Raw genomic sequence first — 24,643 nt, 5'->3', positions numbered from 1 at the left:
ATTCAGAATAAATTTATCTCTCTGTATGTAAGTTAAGTTAGACTTTTTATAGAGCATTTGTGTCTGACTTTGTTTATTTTAAAGATAAATAAAACCTTTCCTACACAAACTTTGCACAGCAGACCTTGTGGTAAAAATATTATCTATGTGAAAATATATCTGGCAGCTTATTTTCAGCCAGCCAAACTTCTGTAGCACATTTCCTGCCCTCAAAACAATTCTGTAATCCTGTTCACCAAATAAAGCAGGCATCCTGAGGAGAATGCTATCATTTTACTTAAATACATAATTATGGTACCCAGAAGACCTGCCTGGAAACTCTGTAGATCATCTCAGTTTTGGCATTTTTGATGTCAAATGATTGGATCTGAATATTTTTGTCTGAATTACTTTGTGGGGAGTTATTCTTGCTGTTGCTTTTATTATCTTTAATTTTCATTCAACCTCCCCAGGATTGGCTTGTCCCTCTGTTCTAGCAAATAGCTCTGGCAATCAGGTAAGTGTCAAAACATGATGGGGATGACAGAGGAACAGCTTGTACTTGGCATTTTTCAGGGTTTTCTAGTAGGGGTAGGCTGACAAAATTTCTCTTCTGTCTGATATCCTCAGCTGAGGACACTGTATACTGAAGTGTATCCACTGAAGAATTTGGTTTCCATCCCTCTTCTCCATCAGGCTGAGCATCATATCCACAGAAAATGACTCTTGGTTTGGGTTTATCACAGCTGTAGCTCTGCAGGTTCTTGGCATTCTGGAAAACCTTGGTTATAGTTCAAGTTGACTGAAATCAAGAAAGCTGTGCCTTTTCTCCTACTGTTCCTTACATGATGATGGAAATAAAATGGACAAAAATCCACTCTTTTCCCAGCATTTATTTTGCAGAAAAAGCTTTTTTTTTTCAAAATTTTTGGGAAATGTTGGGCATTTTAACTAAAAAAAAAAAGCCAAACCAACCCAAAGTGAAAGCAAATGTTAGTTTAATTTTGTGTTGTCCATACACCTGATGGAGGACACACATCTTTGAGGAACTCAGGCTTGCTCAATTATACATTTCTAACAAATTGGCCTTTTTCTTTCTGGTAGAAAAACCCAAGGAAATGGAATGAATCCAGGCCAAAATCAGTGTTTAATTCTTCCAGGATGACTGCTTTAATTCAAAAGGTTGAAAGATATTTTGAAAAAAAGTTATCAAACTTGATGTGTTTGTGTGACAAATGTCACCCATTTGATCAAAATTAAAGATAAGGATCATCTCTTCCCAAACTCCCTGAAATGGGCAAGGATACCTTTCACCAGATTAGTTCTGTTGCTCAGAGCTCCATCCAGCCTAGCCTTGAGCACCTCCAGGGATGGGAGGAAGAATAATCATTGACCTTCCAGAAAGATATTGGAAGCTAGGAATGATGTGAGAGTTTTTCTTATCCTCTAAATACCAACTGTGTGAATTATTAGGAATGTGAAAGATCAGTCTGCATGTCTGGTGCTCTTATTACTTCTAAGAGTGTTCCTGCATAGCAACTATTTTATTAATTGATTTACAAATGCTTTGTGTTTTGGGACCTGTATTTTGAGTAGCAGAGAAAATCAGTCTGTTGGTAGCACACTGTCAAGTTGATCTATTTTGTTACATTAACCTAAAAAGCTACTTTTAATGAGCTGTCTGCTATTGCAGGCAGGTACCCAAACACAGCTGGGTGCTTCTTGTGTAAAAAACAAGGAGATCCTGCAGGCTGTGAAGGACTCCAGGCTCTGTCCTTGGCCCCTGTGGAGAGTGGACGTTATTGACTTCAGTACTCCAGAGCCTCCAAGGTAAAGCTTGCTTGAGAGTGCAGCTCTTTGCACCAGGAGCACCTGAGCAGGGAACAACCAAGTCAATATGCTACAAGGGTAAAATAAACTTCATTGGTAAGTGGCTTTATAATGGAATAGGTCTCTGCCCTTTGTGTGATATGAAGCTTATTCCAAGCAAATCTCCTTGAATTTAAACAAACAGCAAAGGATTTATCTGCATATGCCTCCCTCCCTCCCTGTACCACTTGCTAGAGTGTGGTACAGGGCCATATTCTCCAGTGCTTTGGGCTCTCTTCAAACAAAATGTGTTTAAAATTATCAGGCTGTATTAGAGCATCTTGCATTTTATGTATTTGATCTATCAGCACAATTAAGCTTTTTAGCTCAAGAAATCTGAAATTAAAGATAGGTTATCAATTTTCTGTTGTTTTCTCAGCCAGGTTAATTGTTATGCACCAGAATTCTCTCCCTAGTGCTGATTTTAAATTGGGTCAGGGTACCTACAACTGCAGGATAACACTGTGGTGTCTGCAATTGACAGGGGTAATATCTCAATACACGTAAGCTGCTGGCTTGATACAGAAGTGATGTACAAAATTAGGTTTGCACCATTTGAGGATTTTTCCTGGGACTTAGTTTTTCTGAGTTATAGATCAACTTAATGTAAGAAATCAATATAAACTAATGTAGCATGGAGTTGGATCTGACAAAACCTGTCTTTAACAAGGTAACCTGCAATGCAGAATGAGAGCAGGAGACCTCAGGACTTCATCTCCACTCTTTGCTGTGCCTGTCCCAACTTTTATATCTGATTTTGCATAAATAATGGCATTGTTGTCTGGTGGTCTGGGTTTTAGGTACCAAATTCCCTTTGAATACCCCAAAGTTAGCGGATAGGATTTTGTCTAGACTTGTTTTTTGGATCCTAAATTTTGGCTTGGCTTTGAATGTGAACAGTAGAATCTGTCCTCTGTTATGCATAACTCTATAGCAAGAGATTTCATGCATTACATTGGTTTTCATTTTTTTTCTCGATTAGTTTATCAGCTTATCAGTTACTGGGATTTGGGAATGATTTGCATTGATGAGATGGACAGCAGTTGGAAGATGGATATGATATGTGCAATAATTTTGGCTAGTAGGCAGGGTAAGGCTCTGATTAAAGGCTTAAGATAGATGGATGTGATTTACCAAGAATCTAATAATATCTTACTCTAAATATGTTGTTATTCACATTTTTCAGTTTTATTTGAAAGATGTGGTGATTATTGCATCTTGATGAAAAGTTAGACTTGTCCATGTTTTCTCTTATCTTTCTCTCAAATTTTCTGTTATCTGTACATTACACACAGAGTTTTTTTTCCTGTACAAATCATACCCTTGTAAATTTTAATAATAATCATATGACTTAAGGACTTTACTGTTAGCTCAGAGAAAAAATTTTGTGGCCTTCATCTTAAGATTACAAGAGAGTTAAGAGTATGAAGGAAAATTACACAGTTCCACATTAATAAGAACTGTCCAGTGATGAACAGCAGTGCAGTTAAGAGAAGGAATTGTGCATGGACAGGAACAGCAAAGCTTATAATCAGCAACTAATGAGTGACTTTCCTACACAGGGTATTTTTGGTTGGAGAGAAAACTGCATATTGAGAGATAAATGTTGACTTTTGACAATATTCCCTTCAAGAGGAGAGAGTGGAGATAGTCAACGACATAAAAACTGGAAATAAGATTTTGTATTGGTAATAAAGGGGCATTCATATTCACTGAAAAGAAACATGAACAAGAGCAAGGTGTTTCAAATCTTACTTCTGTAAAGTATCTGGAAGACATACTTAAATCTGGAAGACATCATGCTTTATGTTTTCCAGTGGAAAGGTTGCCACCACTAGACCATTCCCACCAGCTCTCTGCCTAGCATTCAAGCAGGAGGAACTCAGCCTGGGAAGTGTTGAGAGCCTGGCATGGTGCTGTGAAGGTTTTATTGGAGTGGCATGTCTCCCATTTTGGTGCTGCCGTGCTGAAAATCCTGATTGAGGGCAAAGAAGAAGGACATCTACATAAAAGTAGTCTGAAAATTTAGTTATTTTTAGTGTAATTGTCATCTTAAGAGTCTAATTTTTGGTCTAACTAGTTGTTACAGAGGAACAATTGTGTACCATTAAAACTGTAACACACATACACACAATCTTGGTTTTTATCCATTTTCCTGGGGTTATGCTCACCCTTCAGGAACCAAAGGTTGGTGGCTTCACTCTGGGGTTTAGTGTGTGAAGGAGTGTTACAGTAGGTCATATTTTCCAGGAGGAATACGGTGTTTGTGTTGCTGTTTTCCTCTCCCACAGCCAAACTCTGCCTTGAGAAATGGCCTCCTTGTCCTCCTAGAAGCAATCAAAGAAAGCAGAAATCTCACTAAGATATTTACAATTATTGCCTGTTTTGCATATTTGTTTCAAATTCTTAATCTGGCAGGGAGGCTGCTACCTGGTGTGGGAGAGGGGTGGGTCTTTTATCAGTCAGGCATTTGCCATATTTCACAACTGGCTTATCAACAGCAGCTTCAGCTGATGGGGATTGAATTTGGCAGACAGGGAAGCACCCTGCAGATGTGCACTGTCTGCAGAGCCACTCTGCTTCCTGTGCTGCAGCTACACAGGACTGATGAGGATCTAATTAAGGAGCTGAGCTCCTAGATTGCTGGTGCTTATCTGGCTGTATCCCCACTCCCAATCCCTCTCTCCTTGGAGAAAGAGAGAGCTGAGAGAACTGTCTTGGAGCTGCAGTTTTTTATTTAGATGTTATTTTCCATATTTCCCAAGTGACTCTCAATTATATATAGATAAATAAATGCATGGGTATGCATACACACACACACATATATATGATTAAATCTCTCTTATTTTCTTTATGTTAGGCTGACATCAAGCTGGAAAACAGATTTTCACCAAAAGTTATGCTGGAAATAACTACATTTTGAAAGACGTTCAGAGTGCCTAAGCATCATTCTGGAAAGCACCCAAACATGGTTGTTGCTTTCATCCTACAGACACGGGTAGGAGTTGAATGTCTTGTCTATGAATGCGCCTTTTAAAGAGTACCACCAGTTATGCAAATTGCTGAATCTGCACTGCAGTTGAATCATTCCCACTGACCACTATGGGTCATGAAGGCTTTGGTTATGCTCTCCTGCCTGCTGTCTTTATGGGCAGTGGTTACAGCCTAAGGGATTGTGTCCCTGACACGATTCAAATTAATTTTCTCTTGTATATATTAAAGATAACTGATGTGTTGGGAGATCTTGGTGTGATCTAAAATCCCAAGCAAGTTTTTTTTCTAAGGGCTCCAGCACATACGGTGAACAAACTGCTGGGTAGAGGTTCTAAAACTGATATTAGAAACAGTTAAAATTCACAATTCTTCAGGCAATTTTTCTTGAGTGGTATTTGAAGGGGTTTACAATCGTAGTTCTGACATCTGTTGCTGAGACTAGCAGTAATCTTTCCCTCCTCTTTTGTGTATGACATACCAGTACAATCCTCATAAAATCTGTAAAGCTTTTGTCAAATTTATAGGTAAAGTGGCACAGTAGAAATAATCCAGTCAGAAAACAACATTTAACAATGCTTCCCTTCCCTATTTACAAAACCATATTTTCTCTGTATAAAACAACTTCATAGGCAAGAGGCATACCAGATACTAAACCCACTTGTGAAGACAGTCCTTATCCTCCAGGTTAAATTGTAATGAATGTTTAAGCAGGAGTTTATTAATTTTGACTGGCTGCTGAAGTCTTTGTACTCAGATTCTTTAGCTTGCTCATATCATCTATAAATCAAGAATTGTTCTAAAAATTCTTTTGACATCAATATGTCTTTTTTGTCACGAATTTGAAAACATTTCTGTGAGGCCTTAAATTTCAGGATAGATTTCTCAACTCTGTCTGCAGTCCTATGAAAAAGGTAAATGAAATGTAATTTTAAAATCTGTGATAATACCTCTCCAACAATGTAATGATAAGGGAACAACTCTCCACAACCAGTTATTTTTTCTCACAGCTCTTGTTTATTGGAGAAAGTTATTTTGCAGTTAGCAAGGGTGTAATAATTCATAGTAAGCTGGTTGCTCTGATCCAATTTCTCTGATGATCACTCTGACCATGCACAAAACAGTTTTCCCCATTTTCAAAGGAGAACAAAATCCCTCACAGTGCTGATGCTTTCAGGGTTCAGCTGCACAGTTAAGATAATCTGTTTTAAACACTTTTTCATCATTGAATCTCAAGTCTAATGAAAATTTCATGCATAATTATTGAATACTTAAAACCTTGATACTATTTTGATGTTGTAAGATACTCAAGACACTTGTGTCTGCTATTTTAGGGGGATATAATTATTGAATCATTAAAGCTTTAAGGAAATAATGTGATGTTTTAAGGGAAAAGTTATAGTTGTCCTCCTGAAAAAATGCAAATAAATTAGGTACATCCATACATGTGTGACTGAATATGAAAACAATATCTAATTTTATTTCAGATACCAACTAACATCTTGCTGCTAATTATAACTTTTCTGTATTAAAACCTTATGGTGGCATATGCTATTAATACACTTCTTAAATACAGAATAGCCTGTTGGGAAAGCCCCTATCTTTGGGATGTGTAATGTGTTCAAGCCATACGAGAACACTCAGTCCTTGCAATGACCAGATGAAATTATTATTGTAATCATCATTATTATAATTATTATTATCATCATTATAATCATCATTATTATCACACAATAATTGTATGAGGACTCCTGTTTCAAACAAAGTGTAAGGAAAGTGAATTGTGCAAGGCCACTAGGATGGTAATTAAAATGAGAATTTCTACAAACAATTGCTGCATCCCATGATTGCCTTGAGTTCTGTTCTGATGCAGAAAGCTGTTCAGGGTGGTGCTGAGTGGCTCTGAATAGGAGCTGCCAGCCTGGGTAGTGCAATAACACCCCTTATTGTCTCTTCTTACAAGAACCTCATCAAACTGGCAGGTGTGGAATTGCAGAAATGTGTTTGAAAACATGCATTTTCTGATGTTTATCAGTAAATTAGAAAGGATCAGCTAAAGGTATCTAAAATAAGGGAGCAGTGCAAAGAAGATCCTGAGAGTGATGTTTTGCTGGTTGCTCTTCCTCTGACCTCTCTGTCTTTCCTCATCTGCCTGTTCAGACTCTCTTAAATAGGCAGGACCTTATTAGTTCAAGAGTTACCACACAAATAATGAATGAGCTCTGTGAGAGCATGGCAATATATTTTCCTTTCATCATAAAAAAATCCCCAAAATTTTTCTGACAAGATTCAAGGTTCTTCAGTATGGGGTCTTTTTCCAGTTTTTCTTTTCTTTGTTGTCATTGTTTTTACAAAGTATATAAAGTTTATGTTTTCTTATGAGACAGAAAGAAGAGTAGGCTATCAATTTCTTCAAATTAAAATGTAGAATTTCCATTGTAACATAGGTTTGTAGCAGTCTTCCATGAACATTCATGCTTACACAGATACAGACTGTTACCCTAGTAAAGGTGGTACAGCTCTGTGGAAATGGATGATATTCAGCATTAGAAGGAATGATCTCCCTTCACCTCCTCCTTTCCCACCAATAACCTAGAGTCATCTAAATGGTACCAAAGAGTCCATAGTTTTTAACTGATGAAATGTGTGACACAGAGGATGTTTCTGTGAAACCATTGGACTAGAAACTGTCAGCTCATCTGTTTGTAGCATCAGAGAAGCAGCTGTGAGGAACAGCTGGTTTGTATTCTGCTTTTATGTATTTATTGGAAAGAAAAATTCCATATACTGGAAAAAGAAATAAGATGCATTGAACAAATTATTTTTTTGATTATGTTTAATATGTCATTACTGAGTTTTCTAGGCCAAGGGTTCCAGCTTTAGTGAGATCTTCTGTATGTCTCTATTTCAGTCATTAAAATCTGCATCCACCAATAATTGCATCTCCCAGCATTTTGAAGCACAGTCTGGACAAAACTGATGCATGGAACCAGAAGGGTCACAAGAGGTCACTTTTCTGCCACTAGTATTCAATTACCATTTTCAAGATGGAAAACTTCTACTGTCCAGTGGTAACAGACATATAATCTATTCTTTGTACTCCATCTTGTATATTTTTGACTGCTTTTATTATTGACCCAAATTTACAAGCAAAAGCTGTACAAAGGGAAAATGCCTTAATGGCCAGCACAGTGCTTGTTCTACGCAAAACAGTGACCAGGTGACAGGAAGGGAACATGCTATTTTTGAAACAAAGGAGTGCCAGAATTGTCCAAAGGATTTTAATATTGAATTAAAATTGAATAGGTAGATCATCAAATCCTTCTTAATAGTCATAGAATCCTTCCTGGTAAGAGGAGGCTTCAGGAAGATCTAAGTGCAAACAGTCTCACTGGAGCTTAATCTTTCAACAGGTCAAAGGAGAGTAAAGCAGATGCTGAATATAAAAAGGAGAATAATCTCTGTTCCTCAGTGCAACATCTGCTCCTTTTTATTTGCTAGAGGCTGCTCTACTGCTGCTTCCCACAGTTAATAAAATGAGCTAAATAATTTGAAAAAGTTCGCTGTTATTTTTTCAAATATATATATTTTATACAATTAAAACTGTATGTGAGTGACATGCTGAGAATGGATTTCTGAGGGCATATTTATATAGAGGCTAAAAATTTAAAAAATCGTGCATTAAACCTTGTTTGCAAAGATGAATGAGAGTGGTCAGCAGGTGGATAAGGAGGAGAACAGATAATACACAACAATTTAAAAGAAAACTTCTTGAGAAACTAAGCTCTTTAACTGTTTGTAGTGAGGAGCCCATAAAATGGTGGTTTCTAAGAACCTTGTTCTTCCTCTGGCCAGAAAATCTTCACCAGTTCCAGATAATAAAACCTGGAGGGGGCTTGTGTTGTCATAATATTAAAGAGTGAGCACTTGTACTGTGTTACTACATGGGAGACCTCTAGAAAAGCTCTAGATTTGCTGTAGTTTTGACCTACAGAGAGGTTGCTGTAGTTTTCCTTATTCATAGCAACAGAAGTGAAGGAAAATGAAGGAGTGAGTTGAACTGTGAAAACAGGAAATTCAGTCACAGGTTACTGGATTACAGTGAAACTCTGAGATATGCAGCAGCTCTGAATGCTCTGAAAGTGTAATTGAAGGATAACCCCCCCCCCCCCATTTGTACAGTCTGAATAAATTTTGGAGGCAAAGCAGGAAAGCTAATGATATTTCTGGTAAAGAAACATGTGACTCAATAAAAGCAAGGACATGAGCTAATAACAAACATACTTTTGTTTATTGCTCACTAACCTCCTGGGTTTATTGCACACAGAGATAGAATATTTCTAGGGAAACAGCAGCATATCCCAGTACACCTGGTCTGTGCTGTAGTATGTCAGGACAGAAAACCTTTCCTTCCCCTTCCTCTTCCCCTTCTTCTTCCCCTTCTTCTTTCCCTTCTTCTTCCCCCAAACCATGTTAACAGTATTAAAACAAAATTAAAAAGAGTTATAGCTCTCTTCAGCTATAGTCCCTTAAAATATCAGTTATATTTATAGGAAATGTGTACCTTCCTCCAGATATCTTCCTCTGGAAACTACGAACCCCATCTGGGCTAAAGTATTGATTCACTATATTTGATCCTATTAGAGAAAGTCTGTTTTGGGAAAATGACTGTCCCTGTTCATGAAATCATGCTATACAATTCCTTCTTTTATTGCTTTCAATTTCTCTCCCAGAAGTTTCCAGTTCTTGCTGAGATGATAATAGAATGGCTAGACACTGGGCACTGATCCTTTACACTTTTTTTTTTTTTGCCCTGGTTGCATCTGGTCATGGAATGTCTTACTGTTTTCAGTTATTAACCTGAAGTCAGAAAGGTGCATGTACAGCTGGGCAGACTGGGAATTAATCCATGGATAGCAACAATCTCTCTCAGTGCCACTTTCCATTTTATGCAGCCTATGTGTAGTCTTGTTCAAGATGGGAAGGAACAGATTTATGCTAAAATAAGGAAGAAAATGCAAATATTGAGCTCCTTCCAGATGATGATTGCTGTTTAAGAAGCTGGCCTGTGTGAAGGAGACTACTCAGCCTTCCTTTGAAATCCAGGGCCTGCCAGACAGCTACAAGGCCAAATGGTGAGCTGTAAGGAATGAATACAACTCAAAAGCGAAGTGTTGACTTTAAATGCCCTTTTTTCAAATTAACACTAGGTGGATATGAGGTGTGGAGGTGTTGGAGGCCAGTGATGACTAGATAAAATAATGACAAGGTGGTTGAGGGAATATCCAACCAGATTCCAGACCAGTGATCATCCAGAAAAGCCCAAGTCCTAGTGGGTCAAGGTGGGGAAGATTCCTTCCATCACCCTCCACAACATGCCTATGGGAGAGAAGCAGCAGACACTGACCCTGGAAAACTAAATTGTGCTCAGTCAGAGAAAAACACGTATGTGGGATGAATAATACATGTATGAAAGGAACTTTGGGTGGCATTTTGTGCTTTCCCACAGTTTAAAAGGGAGTATTTTTCATCAGCAGTAGAAGGAGACAAGCTCACAGATCTCTGCTGGTGGCACACCAGACTTTTGTGTTTGACCAGGGCAGCTGATGCCCAGCATGGCCCAGCTGGGCCCCACTGTGTGGCAAATGGTGAGTGTGATCCTCGTGCTTTTAGTGGTGCATCTTCAGTGTTGGCCCAGTGCTCCTTAGAGAAAACCACTGCAGTGCAGAATGGCCTGAAGCTGGGCAAGGACAGGAGGAAATTTGCTTCCGCTCTAAGTGGAGGCTGAGCAAGAAGTCCATTGCATGGGGGGAAGACTGCAGTAAGCTCTGTGGATCATCTGAGACTCAGAATTTGGTGCTTTGCTCAGTGCAGATTAGGTACTTCTGTAAAAAAAACACTTAGAAACCTGTTTGTTCTAAAGCCAAAGCATTTTATTTATTGAGCAGGTCCTATACAAGCTGACATTTTTACAGTAACATTGATTTTTCCAGATTCCAGCTTGGATTCTCAGATGGAATAAAACACTGTCACTTCTAAGGAGCTACCTGTAGTAAAGCTTCACTTGCCTTCAAATGAGCAACTTCAATTTACACTAGCTCTCAAATTGTCCTAAGAAGTTACAATTCTCAGTGATATTAATATAAATTTAGTTGAATGTTATGCATGCTCTTATGAGTGAGGAGAATGATCTTAATTACCTTATTTCCTCCCTTTCAGCATTCTTCTAACTAGAAGCAAGGAGAAATAGTTCTGCAAAAGTGACAGACCTATCTCTGAAATTGAACATGGTGTTCAGTAATAATAAAGGTGAAAGCAATGGATTGTAATTAATTCTCTATGTGAGTGGGTGTGGAGTTTTAGAAAGAAACCTGGAGAAACAGATAAAACCCATTTTTGCAAGAAGAATCTGCCTCTTGGGAATTTACAGACCAGTATATTTAATGTTTGGAAGGTTATCCACTATCACTTCTGTTTTATTCACTCAAGTGCTGGGTTAAAAAAGAAAAGTGCTTCAGCTGAAAATACTGTGTGATAACAAAAGCTTGGTATTTATGTTTGTGGCTCTATTCCAGTTTTGTAATATCTAGATCTTTCAAGGACTATTATAGTCAGAACACAGATTTTAGGTTTTCAGACAAAATAATTTTTTGTTGACCCCTTCTACTGCACTTCAGCCTGAGAGGCTCTTCACCTATTAGTTAAAGGCACCTCTGAACTTCTCCAGAAATGCAGACTTTACAAAGCAGGTGGGTGAAAGATTTTGAAACATTTTGTTGTCCAGAACCACTTCTATGTGTCCTCCTTATCACTCAAAGAAATTTGCTGTTACTTACATTTGGGTCTGTGGCCTAAGAACCTGGAGTGAACTCAACTATGTATTTTTATATATATATATGCATATCTTGGTTATTTAACTTCTTGAAACTGTATCTGTGGGTGAGACATAAACAATCAACTTGTCACAAATAAACAACACCTTATCAAATATTCATAATGAATTCTAAGCGACACACTGTGCCTATCAGAATGAGAATGTTTAATTTACATTGACAGAGCTACAGTAATGGAGATACTTATCCAACAGGGAATTAACACAACTTTCTTCATTTTCCTGAAACCCATCTGAAGAGTCAGAGCCCAAAAAGGTACCCCAATTCCCTGTGATCAGGCTGTTCAGGGAGTAGTTGGTTGAGAGCTGGAGGTCCTGACAGTGTTAAGGGCTGATGCTGCACAAAGCTCTGCTTAGCCCCAAGGCAGATGGACTCACCCTGGATTCAGGAGCTTGGACTGGCAATGCAATTGCCTGCAGCCTGCCTTACTTGCTGTGAACCTCTGTGCAGGGTATTGGACCCTGCTAAAAGCCCCTGGGCATGACATGGAGAAAATCTGTTTTCTGTGGTCAACTAAAAGCATTAGCTTTATCTAGTTTCTGAGGAGAAGGCAGAGAAATGCAGCAGAAATTCATACAAAAGAAATCCACACTGACACAAGGTCTAAGCACCTGCTTTATGTAGCTGTGATCTGAGGTGACATAGCTGTAGTGATACCTGTAGTTTATATGACAGTTCCACAGTCTCCAAATACATTTGGTTAATTTAAAACCCCTTTGCTATCTGAACTGATGCATTAGATGTGTTATGGGATTACTTTACATGCAAGACTTGTGGAAGATGACAGAATGATAGTCCTAGATCTTGGAGTCTGCTAACTTAAAAAAGGTGCAGGAAAAAGCCAGCCAAGCTTCCTTTTAAAAAAAATTTATCTCTGTCTATGTCTATATATCTATATCTATATAAACTTAAGTCAAAGCTGGAACATACAGATCTTTGGGAAATATTCCGCTAGTAGAATAAAATCCACAGCAGTGACAATATGCAAAAGGCATTTAAATCAAAATAATAGCTCTAGTGCTACCTAGACAGATTAGAGCTGGAGACAAAACACTTTAAAATCGCATTTAAATTGAAAAAACGCAAAAGGAGGAGGAAGAGAGGTTGGAAAGTTTCACATGAAGCACAGACCTTGAAAAATATAATGTCAAAAAATCTCACTGTGACAGTGGGCAGCAGTTTAACTATATATAGATGGTGATATTCTTAACCCTTTGTAATACTGTGATACTTGATTATGGCAAATCATACAAATGCAGAGAAAAACCAGACAGGTTTCTGCTGGTCTACGTGTACAGGAAAACACTATCAGGGACATAGATGTTTTTTCTGCTTAACAGATCTGCAAATGCAGTACACTTGACAGTTTGAAAATAATATTTTTAGGAAACAGGAAGGAAGAAAGGACTAATTTGCAAGTACAAACCATCTTCATTATTACATGTTCAGCTATTCCAGGAGTTGGACTAGATGATCCTGAGGGGTCCCTTCCAGCTCTGCAAATTCTGTGATTTTATGATTCTAAAACTTTATGGTAACAGCTTTATTTCAGTTAAAATTGGATTGGTTCTTCTGACGATAAAAATGCAAATGCCATCTGTAGTTTGACTGCTTTGCACTGCATTATCTGTAATAGCATTTGATGATTATTTTAATTTAGGCTACAGTATGTTTTTAGCTTTCCCTGAGTCTCAGATGCTTGTAATGGCATCACAGATGTACAATTGGAGACATGAAATGCCTGCTTCAGAAAGAATGTCTCCTCTCTTTATAGATCTTTTCTTCTAAGTCTTAGCAACCTGGGGTGCCTGGGCAAAGAGCAGTTAATTGATATTTTGGCTCTGGGGAAGCCACATTTCCGGTGAACAGGAACTAGGCCAGAGATGCTGTGCTCAATAATTTGGCCCTTGGGATGTCTTGAGTCTGTGGGAGGAAACTTCTCCAGACACCAAGGAAAGCCATAGAGCAGTTCCAGAGCCAGACCCATTGGTTTTACTATTATATGTGGATGTAAGTAGGAGTGGTAAGCTGTTTACCACTAAAAGAAAAAATGTGTGTTTAATCTCAAAAGGGCTGCATATGGTGGAAATTGCATTGTTCAGGCTTCTAAAATAAGAGCAGTGAAATATTACAGAGAATTATCCTGCCTGAAGAACTTTGTTGGGTGAATGGATTACTGCTTGATCAATTTTGCAACTAAAAGGGAATTTGTTCAGATTAAATCCAGGTTCTACATTAAATAGGAAAAACATGAGTAGTACTAAAAGAAACCAATCCAAATCAGGAACTGCAGAGTTTTATTATGAGAGCAACAGAGCAGCTCATTTGAGATGCTTGGGTGTACAAATTACATAGCAAGTGATGCTGAGCGATGAGAGATGGCACTCTGTTCCAAGGAAGTCATCATACTCATAGCACCATGATACCAGTTTGCTCTTTCAGCTGAGAGAAAAAAGCCTTGGGACTGGAAATTTGGAATGAGAACTCTGCCTGACATGAAATTTTGACATATTCAGCCAGAGATACCGATTTATAAAACCCCAAATTTCACATACTTTCTTGAAGAGGAATTGAAGCTATGTGTGGGTGTGGATGTTCATTTCTCTGCTTTAGTCCAGTATCCAGGTATCAATTTTGGCTGGTTTCTTCTGCCCAGACTGACAAGGACCTTTAAGGGCGCGTGTTGGTGTGGTGCACTCTCTTCCGAAGCTTGGGGCATGATAAGGTCATGGCGATAAATGCTTTTTTTTGAAAGAAAGGTCTGGACATGAGCAGCAGTATTCTCTCTGGCTGTGGTAGGTGTTAGCTCGAAGGACTGGAATATCTGACGATATCTAATCACCACTGACACAGAGAAACTTACATTACCCAAGTTACCTTTACAGAGTGTGCACAAATTTATAGAATGTATAAACTATGTGTATGCACTATGGTAGGAGCAGGCCTATCATCACTATATAGTACTTTTGAAACTTGTTAGGAGCAGAAAGCAGCTACTGCTCTGCTGTGAAATCAGGAGGTATCCATGTGTTTCAACAGCAATTGACTGAAACAGTCACAGAGCTCTAACCAGTGATCTGATGTTTTCTGTTTGTGATGAATTCTGTTTGGCCAAACATAACTTTTATTCTTGTAGTGCTGTTGTTGGTTCTGCTGTTGTACTTCACAGACAGCTGCAAGTGCAACCAAAGCTGTTTTTCTTTTCCTTTAATTTGCTGTGGAAAAATGGTAATTTAAAGACTGAAACACCAGCAGTAGAAACAGCCCAACTACTCCATAGGGTTCAAACTGGTATTTCTTTCTATTTTGTTTCTCAGTAATCTTTTTTGATTGCTGATTCACAGCACTGGTCTCCCATGGATTATTGGTCACTTGTCTCTCTTTTTTGTCTGAATGTGTATTTTATTGTTTTAGAGACATGAACACTTTAATGGACTGGCACAATGTAAATAGTCTCATGTGAAAAAAACAAGTCCATTTAGTTTGATTTTTCTCTTTCTGTGACATCTGGAAGGTGCAGCTACTTAGGCAAGAAAACTCATTCAGGAAAAATCCTTCCATCAGAAAAGGCCTAGCATGAACAACAGCAGTGTTTGCAGAAAATTTTCTGTTTATCAGACAGTTTCCCTGTCACTGCCAAACCCTAGAGACCGGTGGGATGGCTGGGCTCAGAGGCTGGTGGTTAATGGGATTTATTCTACCCAGAGGCTGGTGAGGAGCAGAGCACCACAGGGGCCTGTCCTGGGATCTTTATATCTTTATCAATCACCTGCAGGATGCAACATTGCACATTCATCAGATGAGCACATGGCACCAAACTGAGGGTGCCAAAGGCAGGGCTGCTTCCTGGACAGGCTGGTGAACAGGCCTGTCGCTGTTGAGCCGCTACCAGAGAGGAGATCCCAGATTCTCAGCGTGGCATAGAAAAAGGGCTTTATTATTTTGAATCCAACATATATATAGACTTTTCAGAGGTCACCCAGATTGGTCAGTCAGAAACCTCCCCCTAGGCCTGATTGGCCAGGCCTGAACTGTCCAAATCTCGAGACACTGTTTCAACAACATCCAAACTTTATCTTTGTTTATAAAAACACAGGAGAATGTTCTCATGGGAAAGACCTGTGCTAGCCACACAGGCCAACAGAAAACTTATGAAATTCAGTAAGGACAAATTACTGACTGGCAAAGTCGAGCCTTTGGGAAGGAAGGATGGCTGGCAGCAGGATGTGATGGGGATGGACTGGTTGGGCAGCAGCTCTGCTGAAGGGGCTCTGGGGGCTGTGGCAGACAAGGACTGTCACACAAGCCCAGTGTGCCCTGTTGGAAAGAAGAGCCATGGCATCCTGGGTGCTATCAGCAGAGGCACACCCATATAACCAGGGAAATGGTGAGCCCCTTTCACTCAGCAATCTTTAGGTCACAGCAAAATTCTTCATTCAGTTTCAGGTCAGTCAACCAAAAAAAAAGAAAAGGAAAAGAGGTCAGTCAACTGGAGCAACCTCAACAAAGGCTGTTGAGGTGGTCAGGGACTGGAAGGCTGGGGGTGAGGTCTGTTTTGGCCTGGATTGGAGACAGCTTTGGGGGCACTTGAGAGCAGACCCCAGGTATCTGTGGAAAGGTCATCAAGAACGGGCAGCCAGGCTCTTCAGAACACTGCAAAGTGGGAGGACAAGGTACAACATGCACACACTGAAATAAGGGAGGTTTGGGCTGCATGCAAGGAAAAACATTTTCTCCAAGAGGAGAGTCTGACTGTCAAGAGACACAGCTGTACTGTTCCCATCCTCAGGGCTTTTCACGACCTGACTGGATTAAGCCCTGAGCAGTCTGGGCTGAGCTCATTGCCCAGGCTACTTCAAGTGGGTGGCTGGATCCCTGCAGATCCTTCTAATCTGAATTTTCCTGCAGTTTTTTGGAGAGGCAGTGTCTATCACATGGCAACCTGCAAACTAAATGGAGACCAAAGACATCTGCTGGGAAACACAAGAAATGCAAAAAAAAACTATAAAACATTCTTGGTCAGTGGTATCCAACAGCTTTGGCAGCCAGTGGTTATACTGTTTTGGAAATTTAGACTAAATGTCAGGTGTGTCAAAAATTGTGGTAATTGTGACTGTGGCCCATGCAGACTGTGAATGGCCTTTTCTTAATAAAACTCTCTCAAGCCAATCTTGTCTCAAGGAGTGTTGACTATAAATACTGGTGCCCCCAATATAAAGGGATGACTTCTTATCTGAAAGAGGTCAGTGACAAAAATAAGTCACAGCTACTTTCTTGGGAGCTTGCTGTTTTCAGAGACCAGGAGAAATATCCAGCATAGAATATTTGTATATATTTAAGTTCACCTTTTCCTCAATTTATTTTATTTTTTAATGCAGATCAGACTGAACTCCTTAGCATAATGATTAGAAATTTGCATTACTCTCTGCACCTGGATATTTTTTCCCAACATCTGGGTTTTCTAGTCTAATGGACTGATTTAAGTGCTATTTTCAGAATTATGCTTCCTAGATTAGCAAAGACTTCATACAGCCTACAAAGTGAATCTGACTGCTGTAAACTCTTTATAGGATGCTTTAAAAATCAAGAATGATTCATTTGTATATGTGGTATTCACATACACAAAATTTTGACTATCTCTTTAGTCAGAAGGATTTTTTTTATTTAAGAGGATTGACATTTATGCTCTATTACAACTCTCAGCCAAAAATTCCCTTTAAAATGATGGGAAAAAATTCTCATTCTTATTGTCTTGTTGCTTGTCATCTGCCTCTCTCCAAACATATTTTGCACTTCCTCAAGCAGAAAGTGCAAAAGACGTGCCCAAATTTGTTAACAGGAAATGTACAAATCTCTTTTGCCTGTGTGAAATGTATTCAGTGTCATAAAGATCGACTGATATGTTTAATTCATACTGCAAGGTTTTAATCTGCTCATTTGACCTTTTTGATATACTGTCAATAGCACTGGTGCTTGAATAATGAATTTCATGTGTTCTAAGCACTAAACTGATTTACAGACTTCACAGTGGGTTTTAAAAAGTGTCATGTCATTCAAGTGGTACTGAAAGAGAACGATGAAGTGTTATAGAGGAAAATGATAAATATTGCCTTTAGCAAATGTCAGAGATACTGAGGCAAATTTCACCCAGCACTTCTCAAGAAGATTGATGAAATGTTTCTTTCTTTTCTATAAAGTATGAAAAGAATTCTTCAGTACCTTTTTATGAATCTCCAGCACCTTTTTATGAATCTTCAGCTTCTTTCCTCATATTTCTCATGTATGCACTGGAGTTTGAAGTGCCGCAAAGTCTGGGCACAGTGTGAACTGATATTCAGATAGAGTGAGAAAGATGCAAGAAAAACTGTGGAACTCTGTTTATGTGGCTGGATTTTGGTATGGGGGAGGCAGTAGGGATGGCTTCTCTGAGACTAGCATAGGAGCTGCTCCCTTGTCACTAAAAGCCAGTTCCAGTGAGATCCAGCATGGATCCATCACTGCCTAGAGCTGCACCCTTCAGCTGCTGTTGCTTCTGAAAAAGATATTGAAGTAAGGATGAAAAATGATGTACAGCAGCTCTGAGAGAGAAGTGAGAATGTGTGAGAGATACAGCTCTACAGACACCAAGGCCAGTGTAGAAGGGGAATACGAGGTGCTCCAGGTGCTGGAGCAGAGATTCCTCTGCAGTCTGTGGTGAAGACCACGGTGAGGCAGTGAGGTTCCTCCTGCAGCCCGTGGAGGAGAACAGCAGAGCAGATATCCTTGCTGCAGTCTGTGGAGGATTCTGCACTGCAGCAGGTGGATTTGTCCCCTGCAGACCATGGAGAGCCCATGCAGGAGCAGGCTCCTCATAGGAACTGCAGCTGTGGAGAGGATCCCACACAGGAGCAGCTTTTCTGGCAGGAACTGCAGTCCTTCATAAGTGATCTCCTTGTTCTTACCTCAACCCACTAGCTTTTCCATGTTATTCTCTCCCTTTGTGCTACTGAGGATGGGTGGTGAGAGAGCAGCTGGGTGAGCACCTGGCATTCAGCACAGATCAACTCAAATGACATAGAGGTGCTGTTTTTGAATCAGTAGGGGTGAAGAATAGACAAAAATTTTGAAAATAAACCTAATTTCAACAGGGTTCTGAATTGAGGATTTCCTGATCTGAGCAAGGTTAGAAGTGAGTGCATGTTGAATGGGTGATGAATGTATATATGATTCATTTACCTGTGTTCCTAACCATGGAAATAGGTGGTTGTGATAGTTAAATCAAAGAGTCTGCAGTGAGAGGCCACAGGCTTTGTAGATTTATGAGTATCCCAAGATCAGAGTGAAGAGAGATGTCGTCATACAGCCCATGAAACTTCTTTTCACCCAGCACTGAATTAAGACTTGAACTTATTTTATAATTTTCCTGTTGTGAGCACATACATGTTTGTGACAAAATGCTATTTGATTCAGCCTTAAGCTGTCATTGTGAGGTTGAGGAATATTGCTGCCTTTCCCTTAGCAAATGTGATGCCCAGCAAGACTTGATCAACATTACAAAGAAATTTGTGACTGAGATTAAACTAGAGCTTGAACTCCTGCAGGATCCCACAGCTGTAATGATGGTGTTGAGCTGCTCTTGGCACCAGCTCACATCAATCATAATGAATAAAGCTATACTGATATTTTCATTACATCTCTCTCCTGAATGGGTTCCCTGCATGTAGCAGAAATCCTGAAGGTAATAACAAAACAGTTCCTCTCCTTCAAAATCTCCATGGTAATGCATATGCACAGGAGGGAGAGTTGCACAGATAAAGCCAAGTTAAAACCAAGCAATCTCCCCTCTGTCTTTCTTGGCTCTTCTGTGCCTAGCCTGGGGAGTTTCCCACATTGAAAATGTTGCATTTAAATAAGTAAATTTGAACCATGGTAATTAAAGGCAAATAATATTTCCTCAGTAACATTAAAAGTGCAGCTGGACTTAAACACAGCACAAAATAGCTTTTTAAAATGGCTTAAAATTTTTTAAATCAACTGTTACAGTTTTACATTTGCATATTTATGTTTATGTTTACATATACATACATGTGTATGTACATAGAAAATATTGTGTTTTCAGAATTTATATGAGATTGTCTCAGATCAAAAATACTTTATTAATTGTTTGTCCTTCAATAAATACTAGACACTATTCTAAAAATAGTGTCTGTTTACCAATAACATTTGAAATACCATTTGGATACCAGAATCAAGATTAAAAAATCCTATAAAAATATTTTCATAGTATTTTGATGAGATTCAAGGATCTTTGAGACAAAGTATATTTTTTTGGTGTTCATTACAAATATGGATGGACATTTCAAGATGTGTGATGTCCTTCATGCCCTATGATTTTTTTTCTGGTGTTTGGATTGAATGAGTGCTGTGGTAAGGTTCTATGACAAATGTTAAATCAGGCATTTGTTCAAAATGAAATTGATATATATAGTACACAAGCCAGACATTTTTATGCATTTTGAAGGAGAAGTTAATCTGCAACCTGGGCTTGATTTTTGAAATTTCAAGAATAAACAAAATGTCAGAAAACAGCTTGTCTAGCTTTGGAAACATTTGTATAATGATAATAGCACTGACCTAAATCCGTATTATCCTGAACCAGTAGTGGACCAACATCTTACCTATTTTATGTGAAGAAGTTGTAGTTGAGAGAGTTCTGGTCAAGATTTTACAGCCCTTGTGTGTCTAAATACATCTATCAATCATTTTTTCAATACAAATGAAAAACATTTTTATTTCAAGTACAGGTGTACAACCAGCTCAATGCTGAAGAAAAACATGAGGTCTGTTGGTGCTGCAGACATGCTGTTTACAAGGTTAAAAAGCATAGCTGGGGAACATCAAAGTGAAAACATTTATGCAGCTTCTCCAAAGAGCACTTCCCTAAGCTCTGTGGCTGCTTGAGGAAATGCAGCCTGGTTTCCTCATACCCTTTCATTCTTTCATTCTTAATGGGCTGAGAGAGTGGCAGAAGTGACAGACTATGACTGACAATTTTGGATACAATCAGACTGGATTTAGTTATGCCAGGATTTCAACTTGAGGCCATCTTACAAGAAGGAAAACATCAGTTAGAGAAAACATTTTATTAAAGCTTATTAAATGTGCCTTGCCTTTGCCCTAGATAATGGCAGTTGTACAGAAACAAATTAACTGTTTATAATTATCCCTTTTATTTTCCTCAGAAATTCACAGAGCTAGAAAACCCAGGAGCTCACAGGGGAAACCTTGGTTAATGAAATAAACTTTTGATGACGTTTGAAAACAGGACTGTTCTCATTCAACAAAGCCACAGTGTCATGCCTAAGAAATACTGGCAAAACTGAAGAAATTATATATACCCACTGCTGAAGGAGATCATGGGCTGATGAATCTCACTGTACAAGGCATGATAGTGTTACAGCTGTCTCCAAGATCAGGTGGTAAAGACTTTAGAATTACTGAAATATAAACAGGGCTAAGATTTGGTGTAAAAAATGTTTATTTCTGATCAGAATGGAATAAAAAACAAAAACCAGCATAAAATCCTCCTATTCTTCTATGTGATTTTGAGTCTTCAAGGCGCAGGTGGTTAGAAAACTGTCTTTTTATTTCTAAATTGATGTATACTGTATTGAGACCGTCACCATGAAAATCAGTGATGCCACTCTTGCAGTACCCTGTGAGACACAGGAGTATTCCAAATACAATAAAAGTAAACCACTGTGGAGATATTTTATAATTTTTATCTCTTGGGGATAATAAAAAATTCATTTAAAATTCTATTTTTTTACACGGAAGTGTAGCTATGTGCTGACACAGTGGAAAAATAAAATGTTTCAAAGTATTCAAAGTAAAATTTGGATATAAAGATGGATATTTAGGGAAAATAAACAGAAACAAGAAAGAATACTCCATGCTGTTGAATAAGAGTGGGATTTAACCCAGTAATCCCAGTCATTTTTATAAGGTCAGGAGACCTTTCTTCATTCTCTCTGGACAGAATATAAGCCAACCAGAATAGGATAAAAATAGCTGTCTGTGAAACTCCAATAAATATTTTTATATCCCTGTAGGACTATAATCTTCTTAAAGCAGTGAAAATGTTCTGAACCTTTTGTATGTAATACTGGAGTCTAACATATACCAAATAGGTGATGGATTTCTCAGGGGGGAAGATTTCAGGTTGCAATAATTTTTTCCTTTGTATTTAAGAATAACTTCAATATCATTTTAAAGAATGGCATTAGGCATGACCATGTGGTTGTTAAAATTGGCTATTAACATTTTAAAGGAAGCAAATAACAAAGCCTGCTTACACGGTTATAAACTAATTTATTTATCAAGGCCTAATAGCAGTCCCAGAAGTTATGAAGCATTTTATTGATCTCCTGGCTAGAGAAGTGTGGGTAAGTCAAACATTCTTCAGAGAATGCTTTACTGGACGTTTGGGTTTAGCAACAATACGTTCTTTTAGACAAGTTAGTGTCATTTACTCTGTTAATAGCCATAAGTGTGATTTGTGCTTTTCTTCAAAGAGACTTAAAGCTTGAACTGAATTAATCTATGGAGAGCATCCTCAAGGAGAACTGCATGATTGGAGATAGTCATAGTTTGCTGTTTCAGATTTAGGCAAAATAACAACCTGATCTAGTGGCCATTCTGAGCCTGAGACCAGCCCAGTCTCATTTGTGTCCCTACCACGTGCGGCGAGTCTCTCTCACAGACTATAGGGGGAAGTTGGAGAACTAACTGAGCAGATAGCAAGTGCCCAGTGCCCTGGAGGAGCCCCAGCCCTGGAGAATGGCTGCCTGGTCTCTTTGGAGAGTAAGAAATTTGCAGCAGACATGGCCTACCACTGTGTGTAGGAAGGTTATTATAAAGGATCTTAATTTTGGTTTGTGCTAAGCATGCTGCCAGCAAGCAGTGATGGATGCAATGGATACAGAATAGGAACCTGGCAATGTTCAAAATGCTCCTGTGAATACAACTGGTCAAGCACTCAGTGCAGTGGCTGTCTTGGCTGTGGGTGCTGAAAACAGCAATGACCATGAGTCTCTACCTGCCCTATGTGTCTCCTATGGCACTCCTGCCTTTTAGGAAACAGGCATCAGCATTTATAACTCATTTGGAGCTAAAATTTAGGAGTTATTTAATTCCCCTAAATCAGGAAAGCATTGTCTCAGTGACTCATGACCCTGTGCTGTACAGAGCAGAGTATGCTAAGAGAAGATAATGAGTTTCCTTGTTGTTTGTGTAAGGACAGCAGGGTGGACTGTTACAAATATTAAATGCTCCTCACTGCATTTCTCTTTTGATTGAAAATTTACAATATGGAAGACAGGTTAGCACAAAGTAATTTTAGGTGTTCCTGTCACATAAATGTCAGAGAAAAGATCTGAAATATCAGAGAGACCTTGATTAAAAAAATAAAAAGAGCTGTGGGATGAATTCACACAAGGTGGAAATAAAATAGCAGGTTAGGGAGAAAGCTCCTGTAATTTATCTGGTTGGCTCTAATGTGTTCCTTACCACTAAGTGCAGCAAAAAGAGTTTGTGGGTAGAGATGGGTATTCTTCATTTTCCTGTTTCCAATCCAGTAATTAGAGCCATGATGTATCAAATGCCAAAAGGTCACTTCTGCCCATAAGATCACTATAAGGTTTGCTCTACCCACTTTAAGTCAGCATTATTCCCCATGCCACAGCTATTTCTAGGCTGCTGGACTGGACTGAACTTTCCTCCTGCCCTGCTCATGGGCATCTCATGGGAATTGCTGTTTTGAATCTCCCAAGCTGTACTCCTGCCCCACACGTGGGCAAGTGGGCAGGACCTCAATCAGTGCTAGTCACAGCAAAATGTTCTCTCTGGGGTGTCCGGTTTTCTGGGGAACCTAGGTGGCCACATCTAGTAGAGTTGTGAGAAATTTCTGGGCTCTCCAATTCAGCTATTTGGATACTTCAATCCAGTTGCTTGGAACCAAGCAGGTTTGTTGTCTTGGTATCGGATATGTCTGACAATTTACTTTCCAGAGTATTTTATACATTTTATTTCCTCTGTTTTGTTTTGCATACACTACCCTTTACAAAGAAAAATTTTAGTGTAAGTCAGTCATCATTCTAGAGGATTATTCAATTTCCCCTGTGATTCAAGAATACCCCAAGATTTCTGCCTGCTTTTGAAATGTGTTTTTATTAAAAAAGCTAAAAAAGCTCCAATCTATACTCATTTCCATAACTAGGAAAATTGTCTTACTAATCTGTTATGTTGCTAATTACAATTTTATCAGTGATGGACAAAGAAAAACAGTAATCTACTTTGCCAAAATTATTTCTCTGTTTCAAATCTTCGCTTCCTGTTTCCTACTGATTTTGAAACTTAATTTCACAAAGTATTTATTAATTTTTAAAAGTATCCTTTGCAAGCCTTTAAGAGATTTAGTAAATATAATTTATGATAAAGGTAACTAAAGTAAAAAGTAGGGTGTCATCTTAGTCCAAGTATAGCCAGTCCTATCAATTGTAGAAACATAAAGATGCAAAAGTAAGTAGGAAGGAAAAAACCATCAACTTATGTTTAAAAAAATGAACCCATGATGTTGAATACTTATGGTTTAAAAGAGGAGGCAAATATAAATTAATTGTTGAATTGAAAGCAATCAACCTCATGCTGCTTTATGAAAATATGATGAAGGCATGACCTTTCCTTAGGGTAAGTGATGTTTCTAATAGTTTGCTCCTCTTTTTAAATTTTATCTTCAAATCAAGGTAAAGCCAATGGTCTGATAATTGTGTTGTTTTTCACATTGTCAAAACTGGCATTTTAAATGGGCTGTGACTGACCTACTCATAAAATGGGTTCAAAGGCAAATGGTCACTCAATGCGAAGTGCTTGCC

General features: G+C 38.7%; 1 long non-coding RNA gene across 1 annotated transcript; it reads left to right on the top strand.

The window, feature by feature from the left end:
• The first annotated feature begins 1,740 nt into the window (after nt 1-1,740).
• On the top strand, nt 1,741-11,959 carry LOC146441995 (uncharacterized). The gene is made up of 6 exons (XR_014849547.1): nt 1,741-1,905; nt 4,709-4,846; nt 9,795-9,974; nt 10,833-10,947; nt 11,059-11,148; nt 11,415-11,959. It is a non-coding gene; the product is annotated as an uncharacterized LOC146441995 (long non-coding RNA).
• The last annotated feature ends 12,684 nt before the right edge of the window (nt 11,960-24,643 follow it).

This window comes from Lichenostomus cassidix, chromosome 2 (genome assembly GCF_008360975.1).
Source record: "Lichenostomus cassidix isolate B80296 chromosome 2, HeHo_3.0, whole genome shotgun sequence".
In the NCBI taxonomy this organism is placed as follows: Eukaryota; Metazoa; Chordata; class Aves; order Passeriformes; family Meliphagidae; genus Lichenostomus; species Lichenostomus cassidix.
Note: the sequence above shows the minus strand (reverse complement) of the source record. Positions and strands in the feature narration are given on the sequence as shown.